Source organism: Lampetra planeri, unplaced genomic scaffold, assembly GCF_965212315.1.
Source record: "Lampetra planeri unplaced genomic scaffold, kcLamPlan1.2.h2 scaffold_2122, whole genome shotgun sequence".
Taxonomy (NCBI): Eukaryota; Metazoa; Chordata; class Hyperoartia; order Petromyzontiformes; family Petromyzontidae; genus Lampetra; species Lampetra planeri.
In genome coordinates this window covers 1-19,611 of record NW_027614886.1, presented here as the reverse complement: position 1 = coordinate 19,611, position 19,611 = coordinate 1, and the positions used below count along the sequence as shown (strand labels likewise).

Here is a 19,611-nt window from a genome sequence, read left to right as displayed (position 1 = left end):
GAGTGTAGGGGTGAGTAGGGGTGAGTGTAGGGGTGAGTGTAGGGGTGAGTAGGGGTGAGTGGGGGTGAGTGTAGGGGTGAGTGTAGGGGTGAGTAGGGGTGAGTAGGGGTGAGTAGGTGGTGAGTTGGGGTGAGTAGGGGTGAGTAGGGGTGAGTAGGGGTGAGTAGGTGGTGAGTAGGGTGAGTAGGGGTGAGTAGGGGTGAGTAGGGGTGAGTAGGTGGTGAGTAGGGGTGAGTAGGGTGAGTAGGGGTGAGTAGGGTGAGTGTAGGGTGAGTAGGGTGAGTGTAGGGGTGAGTGTAGGGGTGAGTAGGGGTGAGTTGAGGTGAGTAGGGGTGAGTAGGGGTGAGTGTAGGGGTGAGTAGGGGTGAGTAGGGGTGAGTGGGGTGAGTAGGGGTGAGTAGGGTGAGTGTAGGGTGAGTAGGGTGAGTAGGGGTGAGTGTAGGGTGAGTAGGGTGAGTAGGGTGAGTAGGGGTGAGTGGGGGTGAGTGGGGTGAGTGGGGGTGAGTAGGGGTGAGTAGGGGTGAGTAGGGGTGAGTGGGGGTGAGTAGGGGTGAGTAGGGGGAGGGTGAGTGTAGGGGTGAGTAGGGGTGAGTAGGGGGTGAGTGTAGGGGTGAGTAGGGGTGAGTAGGGGTGAGTAGGGTGAGTGTAGGGGTGAGTAGGGGTGAGTAGGGGGTGAGTAAGTGGTGAGTAGGGGTGAGTAGGGGTGAGTGGGGGTGAGTAGGGTGAGTGTAGGGGTGAGTAGGGGTGAGTGGGGGTGAGTTGGGGTGAGTAGGGTGAGTGTAGGGGTGAGTAGGGGTGAGTGTAGGGGTGAGTGGGGGTGAGTTGTGGTGAGCGACTCACGGGTGATGATGAGGTCGCTGGTCATCGTCTGCAGCGGCTTCACGCGACGCTGCGACTTCACAACGCACAGCTTGGCTCCCCTGCACAACAACCACCACAACCACCACAACAACAACAACCACAACAACCACATTAACCACCACCACAATAACAACAACCACATTAACCACCACAACAACAACAACCACATTAACCACCACAATAACAACAACAACATTAACCACAACAACAACCACAACCACAACAACCACATTAACCACCACCACAACAACAACCACATTAACCACAACAACAACCACAACCACAACAACCACCACCACAATCACAACAACCACATTAACCACCACCACAACAACAACCACATTAACCACCACAACAACCACAGTAACCACAACGTCATTCGGCACAACCACCACAACCACCACCAGCAGGTGCCATGGGTTGAATGCTGTGCCAGGCTAGGTGCAGGAGGTCACGGGGCAGACCCAGCAGGTGCCATGGGTTGACTGCTGTGCCAGGCTAGGTGCAGGAGGAGGAGGTCACGGGGCAGACCCAGCAGGTGCCATGGGTTGAATGCTGTGCCAGGCTAGGTGCAGGAGGTCACGGGGCAGACCCAGCAGGTGCCATGGGTTGAATGCTGTGCCAGGCTAGGTGCAGGAGGTCACGGGGCAGACCCAGCAGGTGCCATGGGTTGAATGCTGTGCCAGGCTAGGTGCAGGAGGTCACGGGGCAGACCCAGGAGGTGCCATGGGTTGAATGCTGTGCCAGGCTAGGTGCAGGAGGTCACGGGACAGACCCAGGAGGTGCCATGGGTTGAATGCTGTGCCAGGCTAGGTGCAGGAGGTCACGGGACAGACCCAGCAGGTGCCATGGGTTGAATGCTGTGCCAGGCTAGGTGCAGGAGGTCACGGGACAGACCCAGGAGGTGCCATGGGTTGAATGCTGTGCCAGGCTAGGTGCAGGAGGTCACGGGGCAGACCCAGCAGGTGCCATGGGTTGAATGCTGTGCCAGGCTAGGTGCAGGAGGTCACGGGGCAGACCCAGCAGGTGCCATGGGTAGGTGAGTGGGTAGTTGAGTGAGTAGTTAGGTGAGTGAGTGGATAGGTGAGTGTGGTGGTGAGTGTGTTGTTGTATCTATGCCCCTTTTCTCAAAAATTAATATTAAGAATAATTAGGCCAACATTATTTTTTTATATCTATATATACATTTTGTTAATAAAATAATGAAAACAGCCCCGACTCCTCACAAGCACACCAGGAATCCGTGAAACGGGGAGGGCCATTAAACGGCAAGACTTCGGAGCACAGAGAGGTCAGAGACATCCAGATGGACGAAAGGTCGATGGCCTAACCTTCCCAAGACGTCTGGAGATGCACGGATCACGTGCAGAGCAGAGAAAAACAACGTTTGCAACTCGCGTTGTCCTCAACGGAAAGTAGAAACTTAACAAAAAGAATCAACCAACGGTATAAGACTGCAGCCTACAATAGGAGCTTTTGTATTTATTAGTAATTCCCTTATTTTACTCGTACGCACTGCATATATATTATTTTGTATTGTATGTTTCTATCTGCATGACCTTACCAAAAAGTAAAGAATACGAATTCCAGCAGTCAAGAAAGCTTCAGCGGAAACTTAGTTACACTGAACCTCAGGACATTGAAATATAACTCGAGTAGAACAGACAACAGACGTCAAAATCTCCTCGGCCACCTTTGTCTTCCCACGAGTCGGCACGAAAACAGGCCCGCAACAAACCCGTGCAGGGAACCTCTCTGGCCTCGGGACGACCCACTCAGAGGGAGGAGGGGTCAAAGGGTCGCGAGGGTCTGTGCCTGGCATCCCTAACGTCGATTTCTTTTTCACGTTTTTGCCTTTTAAAACAAGCGCACATCAAGCAGTGCAGTCTGGTTCGCGTCGCGCTCAGTCTCGCAACTCGGCTTGCGACGCGGCGTTGCGACGGGGCTCGCAAGGGGAGCTGGGGCGCGTCGTGCCTCGAGGAGAGATGGGACGAGGAGGGGTCGTTGGAGTCGCAAGAGTCTGGTACCGATGGCCGGTGTCGCTTCTCACAGAACGAAGTGGCGAGGGGTGTGGTTAAGTGCGAGCGAAGCTTGCGAAATTCCAGCTATCATTCTCGTGAGAGAACCTGAACCAACGAAACCCCTGAAGTGAGGGCGGCAGAGGCATCAGCGAGTACCGCGTGAGGCTGGTAGCTGCACGCCAAGGGAGAGAGAGTGCCAGCACTGACGACCTGCGGATGAGCTGCGAGCGCTATTGGGCACCGCCGAAGGCGAGCGTCGTGCCGACTCAACAATCATCCAGCAGTGGAGAAGCCTGGAGCTGCCACCAAGAGAGAGAGAGAGAGCGCCATCGAATGCGCCGTGTGTTTGATACAAAGACAAAGATCCCCCGTATAGCCTTAACAGACTGTAGGGGCAAGTGCTGTTAGCGAGCACCTATGAAGGCCGGAACGGCACACGAGGGGGTGGGTGGCCAGCACCACGCCCGACCGCCTTTGTCTCCCCAGTGGCGATGTTTGCACACCGCACCAGGTACTCATTTAAGGCTGAGTCGACCTAGGGGAGACCCAGGACCCGGTTCAGATAATCGTCACTGGTGTTAGCCGTGTGCGGGAATCGAACCCGGGTCGCCAGGTTCATAGCGCAGCGCGCTAACCGCTACACCACCGCTCCCCACTGTGTTTGATATACACACACACCGATCAACACCCGCTGAGAACAGACAGGACGTCCAGCAGCGGACGACGGAATCATCGCACCACGACGGCGAGCGTCGTGCCGACGCCGCTCATCAAGCGGAGAGAGAGAGAGAGCGCACGAGCAGCACCAAGACCCCGGAACCATCAAGCACCAAGCAAGCAAGGTTCTTCAAGGAACATCGTGCCAACGCCGCTCAATCCAGCCGTGGAGAGAGAGAGCAGGAGGGGCTCGCTGCGGCCACGCCCAGCGTGAGGGAACCTCTCTGGCCGCTGGTTGTATAACCCCTCCCCCACCCCCCGCAAGCTAACGACACAACTCCCGGCTCTAAATTTTTAATTAATTAATATTACAAGGAGGCAACGCACACACAACACGCACACGAAGAAGACTTTCAAAAAGTTATCTGTGTGTTTCGAAAAGGGTTGCAATTTCAAGTTTGTACGTTCAATAGAAACTGATCGTGCAAAGCAGTTGCTGCCGTCGAGTTACATGAATAAGAAATGTTTTAGTAATTCATTTTCGTTAATTGCATAATCTTGCCGATGAATCTAATGACGTATGCTTTCGCCTTTGCATATTAGAGTGTCATATGTTTATAGTAGTAGGTTTTTACCCTTTTTAACTGGTACAAAACTGACACCTTTATTCAAGGCATCATGTTTGCAATAACCACAACACAAGTAGTCAATAAAGCAAACAAAAAGAAGCAACTCTGATAAGGATGATAATATGCACTGTCCTTGAAGTTGATTGGTCCACACCCGAGACGGCTTTCTTTAGAGCCTAGTCCCCATTGGTGTTGGACCAGATGACACCAGAAGGCGCACAACTCAAACACAGTGCAATATCAGAGAGCTCAGGGTAAGCATTTACACTATGAGATCTCTTTTACCAGTGGCAAAATATAGTAGTAGGGCATTTATTTTCGTTAATTGCATAATCTTGCCGATGAATCTAATGACGTATGCTTTCGCCTTTGCATATTAGAGTGTCATATGTTTGTTTAGAATTAAAATTGCTTAACACCAAGTGTTCGAGTGCTTCTTTCCCAGTCCATGCAAAACTGTCTTATTCATAAGAACTGTAACCTGCGTTGAGATATGAATTTGGAGACCTAACATAACTTAAACAAATTCAGATAATCAATAAATGTTTAATCAAAGATAATCGGTTATCCCGATTGATACAACTCTGGATAACGAAATAAGCCTAGTACCATAACTACACACATTAACATCATCGCAAGCATTCGCATAAATTAATAGGATTATCTGCGTGATTACCATAATTTATGCATATACGTATATGCATTAGCATAATTTATGCGAATTACGTATTTTTTTTTGAAAATGTATTAATTTTCCTTATTTTTATTAAAATTTCATAAACCGGCATATACAACAGTGTAGGTGAGTGAGCGTGTAAGTGAGTGTGTGGGTGAGTGTGTGGGTGAGTGTGTGGGTGAGTGAGTGTGTAGGTGAGCGTGTAGGTGAGCGTGTAGGTGAGTGTGTGGGTGAGTGTGTAGGTGAGTGAGTGGGTGAGTGTGTGGGTGAGTGTGTAGGTGAGTAGGTGAGTGAGTGTGTAGGTGAGCGTGTAGGTGAGTGTGTAGGTGAGCGTGTAGGTGAGTGTGTAGGTGAGCGGGTGGGTGAGCGTGTGGGTGAGTGTGTAGGTGAGCGTGTGGGTGAGTGTGTGGGTGAGTGTGTGGGTGAGTGTGTGGGTGAGTGAGTGTGTAGGTGAGCGTGTAGGTGAGTGTGTGGGTGAGTGTGTGGGTGAGTGTGTAGGTGAGCGTGTAGGTGAGCGTGTGGGTGAGTGTGTAGGTGAGCGTGTAGGTGAGTGTGTAGGTGAGCGTGTAGGTGAGTGTGTAGGTGAGCGGGTGGGTGAGCGTGTGGGTGAGTGTGTAGGTGAGCGTGTAGGTGAGTGTAGGTGAGTGTGTAGGTGAGCGTGTGGGTGAGTGTGTGGGTGAGCGTGTAGGTGAGCGTGTGGGTGAGTGGGTGAGCGTGTGGGAGAGTAGGTGAGCGTGTAGGTGAGTGTGTAGGTGAGTGAGTGTGTAGGTGAGCGTGTGGGTGAGTGTGTAGGTGAGTGAGTGTGTAGGTGAGCGTGTGGGTGAGTGTGTAGGTGAGTGAGTGTGTAGGTGAGCGTGTGGGCGTGTAGGTGAGCGTGTGGGTGTGTAGGTGAGCGTGTGGGTGAGTAGGTGAGTGTGTAGGTGAGCGTGTGGGTGTGTAGGTGAGCGTGTGGGTGAGTAGGTGAGTGTGTAGGTGAGTGGGTGAGCGTGTAAGTGAGTGTGTGGGTGAGCGTGTGGGTGAGTAGGTGAGTGTGTGGGTGAGTGTGTAGGTGAGTTTGTGGGTGAGTAGGTGAGCGGGTGGGTGAGCGTGTAAGTGAGTGTGTGGGTGAGCGTGTGGGTGAGTAGGTGAGTGTGTGGGTGAGTGTGTGGGTGAGCGTGTGGGTGAGTAGGTGAGTGTGTGGGTGAGTGTGTGGGTGAGCGTGTGGGTGAGTAGGTGAGTGTGTAGGTGAGCGTGTGGGTGTGTAGGTGAGCGTGTGGGTGAGTAGGTGAGTGTGTAGGTGAGTGGGTGAGCGTGTAAGTGAGTGTGTGGGTGAGCGTGTGGGTGAGTAGGTGAGTGTGTGGGTGAGTGTGTAGGTGAGTTTGTGGGTGAGTAGGTGAGCGGGTGGGTGAGCGGTACCTGTGGCTGAGTGCCGGGTCGTAGTAAACGTGGATGTCCCCGTCGCTCGTCGCCGCCAGGATTTGGTTGATCTTGGGGTGCCACAGACAGCGGACAACTCCCTGGGGTGAGACACGGGGGGGGGGTGAGACACGGGGGGGGGGTGAGACACGGGGGGTGAGACACGGGGGGTGAGACACGGGGGGGGTCAGACACGTGGGGTGAGACACGGGGTGAGACACGGGGGGTGAGACACGGGGTGAGACACGGGGGGGGGTGAGACACGGGGGGTGAGACACGGGGGGGGTCAGACACGTGGGGTGAGACACGGGGGGTGAGACACGGGGGTGAGACACGGGGGTGAGACACGGGGAGAGACACGGGGGGTGAGACACGGGGGGGGGTGAGACACGGGGGGGGGTGAGACACGGGGTGAGACACGGGGAGAGACACGGGGGGTGGTGAGACACGGGGTGAGACACGGGGGGTGAGACACGGGGGGTGGTGAGACACGGGACACGGGGTGAGACACGGGGGGTGAGACACGGGGGGTGGTGAGACACGGGGGGTGAGACACGGGGAGAGACACGGGGGGTGAGACACGGGGGGGGGTGAGACACGGGGGGTGAGACACGGGGGGTGAGACACGTGGGGGGGTGAGACACGGGGGGTGAGACACGTGGGGGGGTGAGACACGGGGGGTGAGACACGGGGGGTGAGACACGTGGGGGGGTGAGACACGGGGGGTGAGACACGTGGGGGGGTGAGACACGGGGGGTGAGACACGGGGGGTGAGACACGTGGGGGGGTGAGACACGGGGGGTGAGACACGTGGGGGGGTGAGACACGGGGTGAGACACGTGGGGGGGTGAGACACGGGGTGAGACAAGGGGTGTGGAGAGTCGCACCGTGCAGGAGGCTGCGACCTCGTCCAGCTGTCTGAGGCTGTCTCTGTCCAGGAAGACGACGCCGCCTCGTCCCCCTCGCCCCGGGGACACCGCCGTGAGGACCACTCGCTCGTCCGGGCTGAGACACACGTCCGTCCTGGGACACGGAGACACGGAGACACAGAGACACAGAGACACAGAGAGTGAGACACAGAGAGTGAGACACAGAGACACAGAGAGTGAGACACGGAGACACAGAGAGTGAGACACAGAGAGTGAGACACAGAGACACAGAGAGTGAGACACAGAGACACAGAGAGTGAGACACAGAGAGTGAGACACAGAGACACAGAGAGTGAGACACGGAGACACAGAGAGTGAGACACAGAGAGTGAGACACAGAGACACAGAGAGTGAGACACAGAGACACAGAGAGTGAGACACAGAGAGTGAGACACAGAGACACAGAGAGTGAGACACAGAGACACGGAGAGTGAGACACAGAGAGTGAGACACAGAGACACAGAGAGTGAGACACGGAGACACAGAGAGTGAGACACAGAGACACAGAGAGTGAGACACAGAGACACAGAGAGTGAGACACAGAGACACAGAGAGTGAGACACAGAGACACAGAGAGTGAGACACAGAGACACAGAGAGTGAGACACAGAGACACGGAGAGTGAGACACAGAGACACAGAGAGTGAGACACAGAGACACAGAGAGTGAGACACAGAGACACAGAGAGTGAGACACAGAGACACAGAGAGTGAGACACGGAGACACAGAGAGTGAGACAGAGAGTGAGACACAGAGACACAGAGACACAGAGACACAGAGAGTGAGACACAGAGAGTGAGACACGGAGACACAGAGAGTGAGACACGGAGACACAGAGAGTGAGACACAGAGACACAGAGAGTGAGACACAGAGAGTGAGACACAGAGACACAGAGAGTGAGACACGGAGACACAGAGAGTGAGACACAGAGACACAGAGAGTGAGACACAGAGAGTGAGACACAGAGAGTGAGACACAGAGACACAGAGAGTGAGACACAGAGACACAGAGAGTGAGACACAGAGACACAGAGAGTGAGACACAGAGACACAGAGAGTGAGACACAGAGACACAGAGAGTGAGACACAGAGACACAGAGAGTGAGACACAGAGACACAGAGAGTGAGACACAGAGACACAGAGAGTGAGACACAGAGACACGGAGAGTGAGACACAGAGAGTGAGACACAGAGAGTGAGACACAGAGACACGGAGAGTGAGACACAGAGACACAGAGAGTGAGACACAGAGACACGGAGAGTGAGACACAGAGAGTGAGACACAGAGAGTGAGACACAGAGACACAGAGAGTGAGACACGGAGACACAGAGAGTGAGACACAGAGAGTGAGACACAGAGACACAGAGAGTGAGACACAGAGAGTGAGACACAGAGACACGGAGAGTGAGACACAGAGACACAGAGAGTGAGACACAGAGACACAGAGAGTGAGACACAGAGAGTGAGACACAGAGACACGGAGAGTGAGACACAGAGAGTGAGACACAGAGAGTGAGACACGGAGACACAGAGACACAGAGAGTGAGACACAGAGAGTGAGACACGGAGACACAGAGAGTGAGACACAGAGACACAGAGAGTGAGACACAGAGAGTGAGACACGGAGACACAGAGAGTGAGACACAGAGACACAGAGAGTGAGACACAGAGAGTGAGACACGGAGACACAGAGACACAGAGAGTGAGACACAGAGAGTGAGACACGGGGACACAGAGTGAGACACAGAGAGTGAGACACGGAGACACAGAGACACAGAGAGTGAGACACAGAGAGTGAGACACGGGGACACAGAGTGAGACACAGAGAGTGAGACACGGAGACACAGAGACACAGAGAGTGAGACACAGAGAGTGAGACACAGAGAGTGAGACACAGAGACACAGAGAGTGAGACACAGAGACACAGAGAGTGAGACACAGAGAGTGAGACACAGAGAGTGAGACACAGAGACACAGAGAGTGAGACACGGAGAGTGAGACACAGAGAGTGAGACACAGAGACACAGAGAGTGAGACACAGAGACACGGAGAGTGAGACACAGAGAGTGAGACACAGAGACACAGAGAGTGAGACACGGAGAGTGAGACACAGAGAGTGAGACACAGAGACACGGAGAGTGAGACACGGAGAGTGAGACACAGAGACACAGAGAGTGAGACACAGAGAGTGAGACACAGAGACACAGAGAGTGAGACACAGAGAGTGAGACACAGAGACACAGAGAGTGAGACACGGAGAGTGAGACACAGAGACACAGAGAGTGAGACACAGAGACACAGAGAGTGAGACACAGAGACACGGAGAGTGAGACACAGAGAGTGAGACACGGAGAGTGAGACACAGAGACACGGAGACACAGAGACACAGAGAGTGAGACACAGAGAGTGAGACACAGAGAGTGAGACACGGAGAGTGAGACACAGAGACACGGAGAGTGAGACACAGAGAGTGAGACACAGAGACACAGAGACACAGAGAGTGAGACACAGAGAGTGAGACACAGAGAGTGAGACACAGAGACACAGAGAGTGAGACACGGAGAGTGAGACACAGAGAGTGAGACACAGAGACACAGAGACACAGAGAGTGAGACACAGAGAGTGAGACACGGAGAGTGAGACACAGAGACACAGAGAGTGAGACACGGAGAGTGAGACACAGAGAGTGAGACACAGAGACACAGAGACACAGAGAGTGAGACACAGAGAGTGAGACACAGAGAGTGAGACACAGAGACACAGAGAGTGAGACACAGAGAGTGAGACACAGAGACACAGAGAGTGAGACACAGAGAGTGAGACACAGAGACACAGAGAGTGAGACACAGAGACACAGAGAGTGAGACAGAGAGTGAGACACAGAGAGTGAGACACAGAGAGTGAGACAGAGAGTGAGACACAGAGACACGGAGAGTGAGACACAGAGACACAGAGAGTGAGACACAGAGACACGGAGAGTGAGACACAGAGAGTGAGACACGGAGACACAGAGAGTGAGACACAGAGACACGGAGAGTGAGACACAGAGAGTGAGACACAGAGACACAGAGAGTGAGACACAGAGACACAGAGAGTGAGACACAGAGAGTGAGACACGGAGAGTGAGACACAGAGACACGGAGAGTGAGACACAGAGAGTGAGACACAGAGACACAGAGAGTGAGACACAGAGACACGGAGAGTGAGACACAGAGAGTGAGACACAGAGACACAGAGAGTGAGACACAGAGACACGGAGAGTGAGACACAGAGAGTGAGACACAGAGACACAGAGAGTGAGACACAGAGACACGGAGAGTGAGACACAGAGAGTGAGACACAGAGACACAGAGAGTGAGACACAGAGACACGGAGAGTGAGACACAGAGAGTGAGACACAGAGACACAGAGAGTGAGACACAGAGACACAGAGAGTGAGACACAGAGAGTGAGACACAGAGACACAGAGAGTGAGACACAGAGACACAGAGAGTGAGACACAGAGACACGGAGAGTGAGACACAGAGAGTGAGACACAGAGACACAGAGAGTGAGACACAGAGACACAGAGAGTGAGACACAGAGAGTGAGACACAGAGACACAGAGAGTGAGACACGGAGACACAGAGAGTGAGACAGAGAGTGAGACACAGAGACACAGAGAGTGAGACACAGAGACACAGAGAGTGAGACACAGAGAGTGAGACAGAGAGTGAGACACAGAGACACGGAGAGTGAGACACAGAGACACAGAGAGTGAGACACGGAGAGTGAGACACAGAGACACAAAGACACGGAGAGTGAGACACGGAGAGTGAGACACAGAGACACAAAGACACGGAGAGTGAGACACGGAGAGTGAGACACAGAGACACAAAGACACGGAGAGTGAGACACGGAGAGTGAGACACAGAGAGTGAGACACAGAGAGTGAGACACAAAGGCACAAAGACACGGAGAGTGAGACACGGAGAGTGAGACACAGAGACACAAAGACACGGAGAGTGAGACACGGAGAGTGAGACACGGAGAGTGAGACACGGAGAGTGAGACACGGAGAGTGAGACACAGAGACACAAAGACACAGAGAGACACGGAGACACAGAGACACAGAGAGTGAGACACAGAGACACAGAGAGAGACACAGAGACACGAAGACACAGAGTGAGACATGGGGACAAACGGGGAGATACGGGGAGACACGGGGAGACAGGGAGAAAGGGAGACACGGCGAGACACGGGGAGACACGGGGAGACACGGGGAGACACGGGGGGGGAGACACGGGGAGACACGGGGAGACACTGGGAGACACGGGGAGACACGGGGAGACACGGGGAGACACGGGGAGACACGGGGGGGGAGACACGGGGAGACACGGGGAGACACTGGGAGACACGGAGAGACACGGGGGGGGAGACACGGGGAGACACGGGGAGACACGGGGAGACACGGGGGGGGAGACACGGGGAGACACGGGGAGACACGGAGAGACACGGGGGGGGAGACACGGGGAGACACGGGGAGACACGGGGAGACACGGAGAGACACGGGGGGGGAGACACGGGGAGACACGGGGAGACACGGGGAGACACGGGGAGACACGGGGAGACACGGGGAGACACGGGGGGGGAGACACGGGGAGACACGGGGAGACACGGGGAGACACGGGGGGGGAGACACGGGGAGACACGGGGAGACACGGGGAGACACTGGGAGACACGGGGGGGGAGACACGGGGGGGGAGACACGGGGAGACACGGGGAGACACGGGGAGACACTGGGAGACACGGGGGGGGAGACACGGGGAGACACGGGGAGACACGGGGGGGGAGACACGGGGAGACACGGGGAGACACGGGGAGACACTGGGAGACACGGGGGGGGAGACACGGGGGGGGAGACACGGGGAGACACGGGGAGACACGGGGAGACACGGAGAGACACGGGGGGGGAGACACGGGGAGACACGGGGAGACACGGGGAGACACGGGGGGGGAGACACGGGGAGACACGGGGAGACACGGGGAGACACTGGGAGACACGGAGAGACACGGGGAGACACGGAGAGACACGGGGAGACACGGGGAGACACGGGGAGACACGGGGAGACACGGGGGGGGAGACACGGGGAGACACGGGGAGACACGGGGAGACACTGGGAGACACGGAGAGACACGGGGAGACACGGAGAGACACGGGGAGACACGGGGGGGGAGACACGGGGAGACACGGGGAGACACGGGGAGACACTGGGAGACACGGAGAGACACGGGGAGACACGGGGGGGGAGACACGGGGAGACACGGGGAGACACGGGGAGACACTGGGAGACACGGGGGGGGGAGACACGGGGAGACACCGGGAGACGCGGGGAGACAGGGAGAAAGGGAGACACGGCGAGACACGGGGAGACACGGGGGGGGAGACACGGGGAGACACGGGAAGACACGGGGAGACACGGGGGGGGAGACACGGGGAGACACGGGGAGACACGGGGAGACACTGGGAGACACGGAGAGACACGGGGAGACACGGGGAGACACGGGGGGGGAGACACGGGGAGACACGGGGAGACACGGGGAGACACTGGGAGACACGGAGAGACACGGGGAGACACGGAGAGACACGGGGAGACACGGGGGGGGAGACACGGGGAGACACGGGGAGACACTGGGAGACACGGAGAGACACGGGGAGACACTGGGAGACACGGAGAGACACGGGGAGACACTGGGAGACACGGAGAGACACGGGGAGACACGGAGAGACACGGGGAGACACGGGGAGACACGGGGAGACACGGGGAGACACTGGGAGACACGGAGAGACACGGGGAGACACGGAGAGACACGGGGAGACACGGGGGGGGAGACACGGGGAGACACGGGGAGACACTGGGAGACACGGAGAGACACGGGGAGACACGGGGAGACACGGGGAGACACTGGGAGACACGGGGGGACACGGGGAGACACGGAGAGACACGGGGAGACACGGGGGGGGAGACACGGGGAGACACGGGGAGACACGGGGAGACACGGGGAGACACTGGGAGACACGGGGGGGGAGACACGGGGAGACACGGGGAGACACTGGGAGACACGGAGAGACACGGGGAGACACGGGGAGACACGGGGAGACACGGAGAGACACGGGGAGACACGGGGAGACACGGAGAGACACGGGGAGACACGGGGAGACACGGGGAGACACGGGGAGACACGGAGAGACACGGGGAGACACGGAGAGACACGGGGAGACACGGGGGGGGAGACACGGGGAGACACGGGGAGACACGGGGAGACACGGGGAGACACGGGGGGGGAGACACGGGGAGACACGGGGAGACACTGGGAGACACGGAGAGACACGGGGAGACACGGGGAGACACGGGGAGACACGGGGAGACACTGGGAGACACGGAGAGACACGGGGAGACACGGGGAGACACGGAGAGACACGGGGAGACACGGGGAGACACGGGGAGACACTGGGAGACACGGAGAGACACGGGGAGACACGGGGAGACACTGGGAGACACTGGGAGACACGGAGAGACACGGGGAGACACGGAGAGACACGGGGAGACACGGGGGGGGAGACACGGGGAGACACGGGGAGACACGGAGAGACACGGGGAGACACGGGGAGACACGGGGGGGGAGACACGGGGAGACACCGGGAGACGCGGGGAGACACGGAGAGACACGGGGAGACACGGGGAGACACGGAGAGACAGGGAGAAAGGGAGACACGGCGAGACACGGGGAGACACGGGGGGGGAGACACGGGGAGACACGGGGAGACACGGAGAGACACGGGGAGACACGGGGAGACACTGGGAGACACGGGGGGGGAGACACGGGGAGACACGGGGAGACACGGGGAGACACGGAGAGACACGGGGAGACACGGGGAGACACGGGGAGACACGGGGAGACACGGGGAGACACTGGGAGACACGGGGAGACACGGGGAGACACGGGGAGACACTGGGAGACACGGGGAGACACGGGGGGGGAGACACGGGGAGACACTGGGAGACACGGAGAGACACGGGGAGACACGGGGAGACACGGGGAGACACGGGGAGACACGGGGAGACAGGGAGAAAGGGAGACACGGCGAGACACGGGGAGACACGGGGGGGGAGACACGGGGAGACACGGGGAGACACGGAGAGACACGGGGGGACACGGGGAGACACGGGGGGGGAGACACGGGGAGACACGGAGAGACACGGAGAGACACGGGGAGACACGGGGAGACACTGGGAGACACGGGGAGACACGGGGAAACACGGGGAGACACGGGGAGACACGGAGAGACACGGGGAGACACGGGGAGACACGGGGAGACACGGGGAGACACGGGGAGACACGGAGAGACACGGGGAGACACGGGGAGACACGGGGGGACACGGGGAGACACGGGGGGGGAGACACGGGGAGACACGGAGAGACACGGAGAGACACGGGGAGACACGGGGAGACACTGGGAGACACGGGGAGACACGGGGAAACACGGGGAGACACGGGGAGACACGGAGAGACACGGGGAGACACGGGGAGACACGGGGAGACACGGGGAGACACGGGGAGACACTGGGAGACACGGGGAGACACGGGGAGACACGGGGGGGGAGACACGGGGAGACACGGAGAGACACGGGGAGACACTGGGAGACACGGAGAGACACGGGGAGACACTGGGAGACACGGAGAGACACGGGGAGACACGGGGAGACACGGGGGGGGAGACACGGGGAGACACGGAGAGACACGGGGAGACACGGGGAGACACGGGGGGGGAGACACGGGGGGGGAGACACGGGGAGACACGGGGAGACACTGGGAGACACGGGGGGGGAGACACGGGGAGACACGGGGAGACACGGGGGGGGAGACACGGGGAGACACGGGGAGACACGGGGAGACACGGGGAGACACGGAGAAACACGGGGAGACACGGGGAGACACGGGGAGACACGGGGAGACACGGGGAGACACGGGGAGACACTGGGAGACACGGGGAGACACGGGGAGACACGGGGAGACACGGGGAGACACGGGGAGACACGGAGAGACACTGGGAGACACGGGGAGACACTGGGAGACACGGGGAGACACGGAGAGACACGGGGGGACACGGGGAGACACGGGGAGACACTGGGAGACACTGGGAGACACGGGGAGACACTGGGAGACACTGGGAGACACGGAGAGACACTGGGAGACACGGAGAGACACTGGGAGACACGGAGAGACACGGGGAGACACGGGGAGACACGGGGAGACACGGGGAGACACTGGGAGACACGGAGAGACACGGGGAGACACGGGGAGACACGGGGAGACACGGGGGGGGAGACACGGGGAGACACGGAGAGACACGGAGAGACACGGGGAGACACGGGGAGACACGGGGAGACACGGGGAAACACGGGGAGACACGGGGAGACAGGGAGAAAGGGAGACACGGCGAGACACGGGGAGACACGGGGGGGGAGACACGGGGAGACACAGGGAGACACGGGGAGACACGGGGAGACACGGGGAGACACGGGGAGACACTGGGAGACACGGGGAGACACGGGGAGACACGGGGAGACACTGGGAGACACGGGGAGACACTGGGAGACACGGAGAGACACGGGGAGACACGGGGGGGGAGACACGGGGAGACACGGAGAGACACGGGGAGACACGGGGAGACACGGGGAGAAACGGGGAGACACGGGGGGGGAGACACGGGGAGACACTGGGAGACACGGAGAGACACTGGGAGACACGGGGAGACACGGGGAGACACTGGGAGACACGGGGAGACACTGGGAGACACGGAGAGACACGGGGAGACACGGAGAGACACGGGGAGACACGGGGAGACACTGGGAGACACGGGGAGACACGGAGAGACACGGGGAGACACGGGGAGACACGGGGAGACACTGGGAGACACGGGGAGACACGGGGAGACACTGGGAGACACGGGGAGACACGGGGAGACACTGGGAGACACGGAGAGACACTGGGAGACACGGAGAGACACGGGGAGACACGGAGAGACACGGGGAGACACGGAGAGACACGGGGAGACACGGGGGGGGAGACACGGGGAGACACGGGGAGACACTGGGAGACACGGAGAGACACGGGGAGACACGGGGAGACACTGGGAGACACGGAGAGACACGGGGAGACACGGGGAGACACTGGGAGACACGGGGAGACACGGAGAGACACGGGGAGACACGGGGGGGGAGACACGGGGAGACACGGGGAGACACTGGGAGACACGGAGAGACACGGGGAGACACGGGGAGACACTGGGAGACACGGAGAGACACGGGGAGACACGGGGAGACACTGGGAGACACGGGGAGACACCGGGAGACACTGGGAGACACGGAGAGACACGGGGAGACACTGGGAGACACGGAGAGACACGGGGAGACACGGGGAGACACGGGGAGACACTGGGAGACACGGAGAGACACGGGGAGACACGGAGAGACACGGGGAGACACGGGGCTCACGAGGTGTAGGTGCTGGGCAGGTTGGAGGCGACAGCGATGGGAGCCTTGAACTGCCGCAGGTCCCAGTGCCTCACCGAGTCTCCTGGGACACGCGGAGTGAGACACACAGTGAGACACACGGTGTGACACGGGCAAATTCCCATCGGTGAGCTCCTCCGGCAGGCAAGGCTGCATTGGCTGGGTCATGTAGCCCGCATGCCCAGCCACCGCATGCCTAAACAGCTTTTGTTCGGCCGGATCGAGGGGGCTAAACGGACGCGGCACGGGCTAGAGAAGAGATGGAGTGATGTGGTACAGGAGGACGTGGAGCTGAGTGGACTTGCCGATGACTGGTACCAGCGGTGTCAAGATCGGCCTCAGTGGAGGAGGCTCGTGAAGGACGCTACTGGGCAGTTGGAGGCAGTCGCCCTCCAACAACAACGGAGGGCGGAGGAGCGACGCTCACAACAACGAGCGGAGCGCCGGGTGGCTAAAGCACAGCAAGTTGGCACAGTAGGGGGCACAGGTGGTGCATCAGCCAGTCATCTCGGTCATCTCGGTCAGTCGACCCGTGGCACCTGCTGGGTCTGCCCCGTGACCTCCTGCCAGCAGGCGTTCGACACTTCACGTGGCCTCAAGGTGCACTTGGCCTGGCACAAGCGTCGTGGTGACGTCACCGCCACTTAGTGGCGAATGGTGGTTGTTGTTGTTCATGGTGGTGGCGGTGATGGCGGTGATGGTGGTGGTGATGGTGGTGATGGTGGTGATGGTGGTGATGGTGGTGGTGATGGTGGTGATGGTGGTGATGGTGGTGATGGTGGTGATGGTGGTGGTGATGGTGTTGTTGATGGTGGTGATGGTGGTGATGGTGATGTTGATGGTGGTGATGGTGATGTTGATGGTGATGTTGATGGTGGTGATGATGGTGGTGGTGATGATGGTGTTGGTGGTGATGGTGGTGATGGTGGTGGTGATGGTGTTGTTGATGGTGGTGGTGATGGTGTTGGTGGTGATGGTGTTGTTGATGGTGTTGATGGTGGTGATGGTGGTGATGGTGATGTTGATGGTGGTGATGATGGTGGTGGTGATGATGGTGGTGATGGTGGTGGTCATGGTGTTGTTGATGGTGTTGTTAATGGTGATGATGGTGGCGGTGATGGCGGTGATGATGGTGGTGATGGTATTGTTGATGGTGTTGTTGATGATGGTGATGGTGGTGGTGGTGATGGTGTTGTTGATGGTGGTGATGGTGGTGATGGTGGTGATGGTGTTGTTGATGGTGGTGATGTTGATGGTGTTGTTGGTGTTGTTGATGGTGGTGATGGTGGTGATGGTGGTGATGGTGGTGATGGTGTTGTTGATGGTGTTGATGGTGGTGATGGTACCGGCTCGCGTGAGCAGGTGCTGTGAGTCGTGAGTGAACGCCAGGCAGCTGATGTCACCCTCCTTGTCGTGAGCGGCGCGACACAAATACTTGGTGTGCACCTGCGGAGACACGGGGACACGCGGAGACACACAGAGACACACAGAGACACAGAGACACACGGGGACACGTGGTGACACGCGGGGACACGGGGACACGTGGGGACACACAGAGACACAGAGACACACAGAGACACGCAGAGACACACAGAGACACGCAGAGACACACAGAGACACACGGGGACACGCAGAGACACACAGAGACACACAGAGACACACAGAGACACGCGGGGACACACAGAGACACACAGAGACACACAGAGACACGCGGGGACACACAGAGACATGCGGGGACACACAGAGACACACGGGGACACACAGAGACACGCGGAGACACACAGAGACACACAGAGACACACAGAGACACACAGAGACACGCGGAGACACACAGAGACATGCGGGGACACACAGAGACACGCGGAGACACACAGAGACACACAGAGACACACAGAGACACACAGAGACACACAGAGACACGCGGAGACACACAGAGACATGCGGGGACACACAGAGACACGCGGAGACACACAGAGACACACAGAGACACGCGGAGACACACAGAGACATGCGGGGACACACAGAGACACACGGGGACACACAGAGACACACAGAGACACGCGGAGACACACAGAGACATGCGGGGACACACAGAGACACGCGGAGACACACAGAGACATGCGGGGACACACAGAGACACGCGGAGACACACAGAGACACACAGAGACACACAGAGACACACAGAGACACACAGAGACACGCGGAGACACACAGAGACATGCGGGGACACACAGAGACACGCGGAGACACACAGAGACACACAGAGACACGCGGAGACACACAGAGACATGCGGGGACACACAGAGACACACGGGGACACACAGAGACACACAGAGACACGCGGAGACACACAGAGACATGCGGGGACACACAGAGACACGCGGAGACACACAGAGACATGCGGGGACACACAGAGACACACGGGGACACACAGAGACACACAGAGACACGCGGAGACACACAGAGACATGCGGGGACAAACAGAGACACACGGGGACACACAGAGACACACAGAGACACGCGGAGACACACAGAGACATGCGGAGACACACAGAGACACACGGGGACACACAGAGACACGCGGAGACACACAGAGACACACAGAGACACACGGGGACACACAGAGACACGCGGAGACACACAGAGACACACAGAGACACACAGAGACACACAGTGACACACAGAGACACACAGAGACACTTGGGGACACACAGAGACACGCGGAGACACACAGAGACACACAGAGACACGCGGAGACACACAGAGACATGCGGGGACACACAGAGACACACGGGGACACACAGAGACACGCGGAGACACACAGAGACATGCGGGGACACACAGAGACACACGGGGACACACAGAGACACACAGAGACATGCGGGG

General features: G+C 58.2%; 1 long non-coding RNA gene across 1 annotated transcript; it reads right to left on the bottom strand.

Moving 5' to 3' along the window:
* Positions 1–586: 586 nt before the first annotated feature.
* Positions 587–18,204, bottom strand: LOC144740408 (uncharacterized). Its single transcript, XR_013589637.1, has 5 exons — positions 18,072–18,204; positions 16,708–16,789; positions 7,127–7,262; positions 6,240–6,340; positions 587–920 (listed from the first exon to the last, which is right to left on the bottom strand). It is a non-coding gene; the product is annotated as an uncharacterized LOC144740408 (long non-coding RNA).
* Between the last annotated feature and the right edge of the window lie 1,407 nt (positions 18,205–19,611).